Below are 8,825 nucleotides of genomic sequence, written 5' to 3'. Positions count from 1 at the left end.
CTAACCTACAATAAGTAGTACCTCTTATGTCACCCTAGTTAGTTTCCATCTTTATTACTTTCGTTCATTCATTTTAATTTTGGGAACATTCTACATAACCTAAAATATACAATGTGATCTAAACATGGAGTCCGATGTCATGAAACCCTACACCGAAAGAAGGTGCTCTTCTTTCTAAGTTATACCATACATGAAGATATCATTCAAGGTGGATTCACTATGTAGTCTTTCTATGGGAGCACATAGTTAAGAAACTAGGATATTTGATAGAAACTCTTCTATACACATTTGCATTGTAGTCTACATCTCATGAGAACAATAGTGAACCTACCTTCTCTCTTTGGAAGGGACACCTTACATATCTAGTTTGCTCGGTGCTAAGCTAAAGTCCCGTTTTGAAATTTATTTAAGCCATCCTTAACATTAGTTTACAATATAGGCCTTAGTGTACTAACCTTTTGTATAATCATGATCATAGATCTTTATGTTTAGATTGAGAACTTCCTTTCATCACAACCCAACACTAGTGAGATCATCACATCATAGTCATAATAATAGGTACACAAGAGAATCACTTTCAAACTAGCATGATCATACCCCTATCATGATCTCACGTTCGACATATTCATAACATTCCATCATCTTTCTATTCTATTCACATATTCATACTTCAATTGAACATCATCATCAAGAATAGATAAAAATAATTCAAGTAAAGTAATCATGATCTCAAAAGTCTTACGAATGACTTGCAAGAATCTCCTTTAAGATCTCACCCTCAATTTAACAACGTTCATCCAATAATCAAATCACCATCATCATATGATAGTAAATTAAGAAATAACACATCCAATTCCAATATCCCTAATCATCTTTCAACCTAATTCGTAGTTAGGGTTAGGGAAAAAGGGTCATTCATGGATATTTTAGAGAAACTAGGTCAAAGACTAAGGAAATACAACAATACACCTATAAAAAATCATACTCTATCAATATTAATCGAATCAAAGTCATTTAAATCAATTTGAAAGATAACTCACGAAATTGGATTAAAAAAATAGTTTTGGACATCTTTGAAAACAAAATTTTTGAAAAACCTCTTGGGGAAATAATTCCTAAGAGTGAATAGTTTCCATACGTTGCTAATTCTTAGATAATTTTATAAGAAAGCCTTGATATTGAATCCCTAAAGAAGCTTGACCTTGTTCATTAATGGGGTCTTTGGGGTAGTTAGAGAAAGTATAGAGAAGTGAGAGCTGATCGGATTTGGGAAATTGTGTGATGCTAGGTTAGTTTAATGAGATATAACCCTTTTATAGTCCTCAACTAACTAATTTAACCACCCATAATAATTAACTAATTAACTAACTAATAAACAAAACTCCCCTAACTTAACAGAAACTAGATAATGAACCAGTGTAAAAACAATTGAGCCGCGTCCATGGAGCATCGACCAGACCACGGAGCGTACTGGTCAAACGTGGTTTAGTTCAGAGACATTATTTTGAATCCTTTTTTTTGATTTGTCTAATTGTCAACGAATGGAACCAAATGACGGAGCTTCGTTCAAATGATGATTCATCGTTTGCCCTCGTTGTTGTACACTGCCAATCGACAATTTTGGAGGTCAAATGTTAGGTCCTCTCAAGGACCTTTAGGGTGGTCCATGGGGAGTCGTACCTGGTCGTTTCGACACTAAACACACTATAATATGTATTCTAAACCTTTTAACCAAATTTGACCTTTATCCGACTCTCTAATTCCCTTGAAACATACCAAGGCACTCTAGTTCATTTTCACAAATCTCCGGACATCAAGGTTCTTTCTTGATGTTTTGATTCTAACACTTCCTAATTAAGTTCATTAACTTTTTTAATCTTAGAAATACTAATATAAGGCTTAGTTAATCAAGTGACTCGCCAGACTAAGTCATGGAACTTTCATGGTGTTACATTATCCCCCTCTTAGGAGCATTCGTCCTCGAATGACACCCAAATCTTTTTATAGGGATAGAAAGAGACGCAATACTAGAAGTCCAACCAAAAACAACAACATGAATATAATCATCATGAGTCACAACTCATAGGAGTACTTCTCAACTCCATTCAACACATAATCATGGCATTAAACATAGAAACTCAATTCACAATTTACCAGATGTAAGAGCTCAACATTTCATATCACATAATGAGGAACTACCTTCTTAATTTTAACATGAACTCAACATGAAGAGTTACCATGCAATTCTTCTTCTCAAGACAACATCAAACATGCTCACTACAGTGTCACGAGGACAACTATACACATAACATATGAGTGCAGGTTAAATGTGACAACATTTTGTTTTTCATAAAACTCATTTTTTATTATGACCTTTACGAAGATTGCACATACTTAGAAAAACAAGTCAAGTTCCATATTCATAAATTTTTATTTTAAAGAAGAACTACTAACCTCAACTTTGACTAGGAGTAAGTGTAACATTTCAGAAAATGTACTCATCTAGTGAAGAGTCTATTAAGTTTTAAGAATAGGCATTGCGGGTACATATGCATCCCAATGCCCAATATTGAGTAATATTGAGAATATTAGAGAATATTGGCTTAAGGGTGTTATGTAGTAAGATATACTTTGATGTTAAAATGTTCCAGTCCAAGCTTGCTTAGGAATTCTACCTGCAATGAAGACCCTAAGCTAAAACTTTTGACTACACATTACACACATTAGGTACGAGGAATCCAAGTGTCAAGCCTAGGTCATAGCACATGATCATTTAAAATGATTATGAGTAAGCAGTGCCCAAGGATATAGTCAGGATCCTTGGGACAATAAAAAAATGAGCAGCAACACATGTGCTAACCGACCAAGGGACCACAAACAAGCCCAACCAATTCGGTTAGGGTTGTTAGGGCCAGACACACGTTTGGGTCAGACCACGTGGGGCCTAGATTCCTAACTAGTCCTAGTCTGTAACAAACTTATCTAACTAGATAACTAACCGAGGACAAACAAAAGTGAACTAACTAGTGCGCTAGACAACCTAAGACCTAACCGGGTGACACTAACCTAGTAACTAACTCAAGAAACATGTTAGTACCAAACCTAGGATGGTCCAAAAGGGTTGGTTATGGTCCTAATGACATAGGGGTACTTTAGTAATTACCCTAGGTAACTTAATTAATTAAATTAGAAGCATCGCTAATTAATTAAAAATCATGGTATTAGGCGAAACCGTTAGAAAATTTCCAAATTAGGCTAAGTCAAATGTTCTCCTAGTTTTAGTCAATTTAGGAGGAGCGTTTTGGTAATTAGATAATTGATTTACTTAATTAACTTAATTAGCGTGAGTTGAATTAGTCAATGTCAGTTCCTAAGACTCAGACTCACGATTAAACACTAGAAACTCATGACTCAAAATAGTAAGCAAACAGGAAAAAAAATTGAAAATCTCATAGGTGATTTCAGGGCTATTCTTCAAGGTTTTCGTGCAAAGTGCAAGGTGATCTTTGTAGATTCAATTCTACAGTAAGGTATGGGTTTTATATGTTGGTTTCCTTTCCCCAAGAGGATTTTCAAACATTTTGAATTCAAGAGATCTGAAACTATGGTTGTTCCTAATGAAATCTTCGAATGTTCATCTCCCTAGTTCTCCCTATTTACGATTTCTAGTAGTATGTATAATGCATATCTCGAGCATGTTGTTGGTATGTGTCTCTAACTGATCATTATGTGTAGGTTTCTATGATTTAATAATGTCAAATGAGATCTATAGGTCATATCCGTATGATAAATGCCCTATTGTGTTCGAGAAGATGAAATTGTTATAAGTCGTTTATGAAATTCAATTTACCGTTGAAAGGGATGAATTTTTCGATTACTAATTGTGTTTTACAGTAGATATGTTTGTAATTGTTTAGAATGCAATGTTTCCAAGAAGAAATAAGAATGAGAATCAAAACTAGTTATGAATATTCAAAGCCAAATTAACTTATTAGCTTAGCCAAACTAAGCACTGAGTTATTCCACTGATTAAAAGTTGGCTTACTTAAAATGATGAGATTAGTATAGTATATACATAACGTTAATTGGCTTGGCTAATGATAATATGTTGACAAGTGTTTAGTTAAAGTTTGGCTTATGCCAATAAATTGGCCAACAATATTATTTCCAAAATATGATATAAAGTTGGCTAATGACAAATCATACCAATCTTACATGGACAACATAATTATAATGTTTCTTCTGAGGCAAATACATGTTAAAGAATGACTTGACAAGTTGTAACTCAATGAAATCATAACCCAGTGTATGCCAGAGATTGAGACAAGTCCCAACATACCCTATCTAAATGAAATTGTGAATATTAGCACATTAAATAAGTCCTTACAACTTTCATAAAGAATGGTATATAAAACTACCAATAAACGTTTAAAAAGTTAAGGTGAGTAATGAAATAACTAAAAGCTCAAGTTATGAAATTGACGTAATATAGAGTGTTAAAAGAGGCGAGACGAGTATCAATTACACTTAATCGATTATGTCAAAAATACTCACATAAAGGGGTGTTAGAATTTGTGAGACAAGTCTCACTCACACCACAATGATAATGTAAAACATAAGTTCACATTCATCAAGTAAAGAAAGGGGTGACAAGTCATCCATTGAGCTATGTTAAAGGTACTCACATAAGAGTGTGTTAGAAATTGTGAGACAAGTCTCATTAACACCATGATGATATTGTAAGGTGTAAGGTTCACATTCATAAAGTAAAGAAAGGTATGACAAGTCATCCATTGAGTTAAGCATACCTCATATTAGAAGCAAATTCCATAATGTATGAGTCAACTCTAAAAGTTAAGAAGTATAATAAATTGAGCAGAGCAATGATACAATAGCAATGAGCTTGTGCAAGCACATATAAGCCTCATCAAATGAGGCTACCTCCAAGGTGGATAAGTACTCTCCAAAATCTTCTAGTATTTGAGCTATGTTGATAGCATAGGAACTGGCCAGTGGATTCCACCTAAGAGAGATAGGTAGTATTCGGTTTCACTTTGGCAGGTGAACTACCCCTTTTCAGTGTGGGGCAGATATAGGATTTCATGTTTATCTCACATGATCTATGTCGGTTAATTCTTAAAGAAAGTATGCGGTTTCACTTTAGCAGTGAACTACCTCTTTTCGAAGTGGGGAAGACATTGGACTTGGTTTCACTTTAGCCGGTGAACCACCCCTTTTGAGGTGGGGCAGACATTGGATTTCATGTTAACTCACATGATCTAGGTTCACTTTGATCGGTGAAACACCCCTTTTCGGTGTGAGGCAGACATTGGATTTCATGTTAGCTCACATGATCTTAATGCCAAAGATTTTTTCAAGAAAGTAAGAAAGAAAGAATAAGAAATGCAAGTTTAAAGTGAACTAAGAAAGCAAGAGCTCAAGTATATCAATCATCAGTTTTGATATGAATGAAGTTTTTAACAAGTTATTGGCATATCGAATAAAGATTGGCTGATAATGACTTCTTATATTATGCCAATAAAGGGAGAAAAACTTAATGGCTAATCAATGCCCCAATAATCTTCACATTATGCAAATGATCAAATAATGGGAATAGCCAAAAAAGGTTTGGCTTATAACGAATTCTTATATTATCGAATAAATATATGCTAATAAAGAGAGTAAAACATAATGACTCAATCATTTGGAGGGTGAATATATGTCCCAAATTCACTATATTATGCAAATTATCAACTAATAGGCATAGCCAATAAACATTCACTTATAAATACATTCATGCCCAATTTAATAAGCATGAAAAATATAACTTGTAAGTAAGATAGCCAAATTATTTCCTTAGTCTTTTGGATTACTTACTCGATTTATTGTAGGTATGGGACTTCAATGAATCATTTCACTTGTAAGTAAAACATAAGATCAAAGGAGATCATTGAACTACACTACAGTAAGAAGAAAATAACTGAAAAGTAAACTAAGGCTGGAGGGAAGAGCACTCGGCCTAAGGGAGAAAATTTCTTAAGTTTTGTTTAAGTTGTTCTAAAATTATGTTCATGATTCCAAGGTCTTATATTCATATACAAAATGAGTTGTATGCCTTAATTGCACGAGAACATGTCATATTCATAGTATGAATCACAAATAACGATTTAAGAAAGTAAAGTGACTTAACTTTGAAGAAATGACATGTTGCTTTAGGAAGAGCTTTCCTTGATATTATGTGTTTATGTGCATACACCCATACTTAGAACAAGTGTGTAATAACCCCATATATTATTACTATTTTATAAGATAAGGTTCTAGAGAAGATTGAAGATTGACAAAGCAGTTTTGATTAGCGATCTCTAGACTTTGGTAGGTCCTCTTCAGTTCGAGGATGCTACATTTTATTATTCTAGCTTTAGTACAATAGACATTGCTGGTGGATGTAGTCCCTAGTGTTTCATTTCAAGCATTTGTTCAAGCGTTTATAATAAGGCGGATTGGCCAACTATTAGTATTATTATTATTCTCTATTTCGATTGTTTAATATTTAATAGATAGTTTCTTTAGTTTGAGATTATTAGAAAATCATTCTTATGAAGTATCATATGAAGTATATGTACACATCATTAGGTATTAAAAAGTTTTAAATTTCCTGCAAATTTAACTGTATGATTCTGATGAAAGCTAAGAAGAGGCTTGTCTGCGACCTCTAAGAGGTTAACGACGCCGGTTGCATTCGAATTCCATAATCCATGTGTGACAGTAAGAGGGAAGACATGAGGGTAGCAGAAATTTATGTCGGCCTCGGCCGCCCATGTTTCACCTTCAACTAGGAATTTTATGGAGGCAAGCTCTTCGTTCCTCAAATTTTTGACTTGATGATCTATGATATCAACCGGAACCTCTTCATAATAAAGGTTCTCATTCATCTCTAACCCTTCAATCGGGAGAATAGACCCTGGGTCGCCTATACATTTCTTGAGCATAGAGACATGAAATAATGGATGAATCAGGGCTAATTTACTTGGTAATTTCAACTCATTAGAAAATTTCCCGGCCCGTTTCAATATCTCATATGGATCCACATACTGGGGAATAAGTTTCCCCCTTTTACCAAATCTCAACACCCCTTTCATGGGTGAAATCTTCAAGTAGACCCAATCACTTATTTCAAACTCAAGGTCTCTAATACAATTGTCGGCATAAGATTTTTTCCGACCATAGGATGTTTTCATCCTATCTCTTTGCCACGGCCGAGGAGCACCCCCTATACATAACCAGCGTCTTCGTCCTCGAAGAGGATTAGACTAGACCTTAGCATACATCATAGTATTTCATAGGTAGAGAAAATGAGAAATATTTAAAACTTTTACATTGTGAAGTATACTTAGAATTATCACATATTATATATAGAGTTTACATAGACTCCACACTTATGAAGTTTACAAGGATCTCTAATTTAGCATAAATATTTATTTAAGAGTCTAATATCTTGTCTCAAATATAAACATCTAAAAAAGTATAACAATGTTGGGCATAGCCATTACACAAGTACAATATGCCACATAGAGGCTTACACCAATAGTTCGAGAAATAGGAAAGAAAAAAATCATCTTTAGACATAAGCAATACAACTAAGATATAAGTGTAGTACCATCCTCGAACATTGAGGACTCACCAAAAACTTCTGAAAGATGTCCAAGTATTCTTGAAAATGGCCTCTAAGCACCTCACGGTCCGAACCTACATATTTGTAGAAATATAAAAAATATGGGTTAATACAGCCACTTGTACTAAGTATGGATATATGCAAATAAACCATTTAAAGACATGCACAAAAGGGACCATTTCTTTAGAAACATGCTAAGTCGTTTGAAAATCCTTTATGCACAATTAAGAGAGCATAGAAAATTCATGGATCACAACAATGTAAGACATGTTCATAAACAAGGCTAACATCTTCATAAAGTCATACCAACATTCGTTGTTCAATAGTTCATATAATCAAGACATACAAGACCCTTACCAACAATCCCCTACTAATCTTACAAGTGCAATGATCATGTGAAGCCCCATAACCCCACACAATGAAGTAAACAAGGAAAGATATCATATGTAATGCCTTGCTTCATAAAACATAATCCCATGTATAGTCATCTTCATATATATAGAAATTTAGACCAATATCATGTTAATCAATGTAACCATCATCACATAAGAGCAACAGCATAAAAAGTTATCATTATACATTTCATGATATCATTAGTGCATAAGATAGACTTACTAAAACTCCCCTCAAGGCCAACTTGTGCAATGTATACGTAGAGTCTCATACCCCTACCTACACTAATTAGTACCCTTCGAGTCAGCCTAGTTAGTGTCCATGTTTATTACTTCATTAATTCATTTTACATTTGATAACAATTGCCTTAACTTACATTAGACAATGTGAGCTAAATATGGAATCCGGTGTAAAAAAAAACTTTCATGACCGGGGAGCACCCCCTAGAAGTAACATGGCGTACTTATACTCTTGGAGTTGTCACATCCGGAGAGCATCCCCTAGACATAACCGGTATCGTCTTCCTCTTTGAGGACTAAGACTAGCCTCTTAGCTTACATCATTACATTCATAGGTTAAAATGCGGAAAAATATAAAACTTTTCACTACTTCTACGTTGAGGTTTACATAGAACTTACATAGACATAATTTTTTTATCGAGTATACATACACCCTTCGTTGGAAGATTACATAGTCTTCTACTTCGTATATATATATATATATATATATATATATATATATATATATATATATATATATA

This window comes from Solanum pennellii, chromosome 2, assembly GCF_001406875.1.
Source record: "Solanum pennellii chromosome 2, SPENNV200".
In the NCBI taxonomy this organism is placed as follows: domain Eukaryota; kingdom Viridiplantae; phylum Streptophyta; class Magnoliopsida; order Solanales; family Solanaceae; genus Solanum; species Solanum pennellii.
This window is presented reverse-complemented; position numbering follows the sequence as displayed.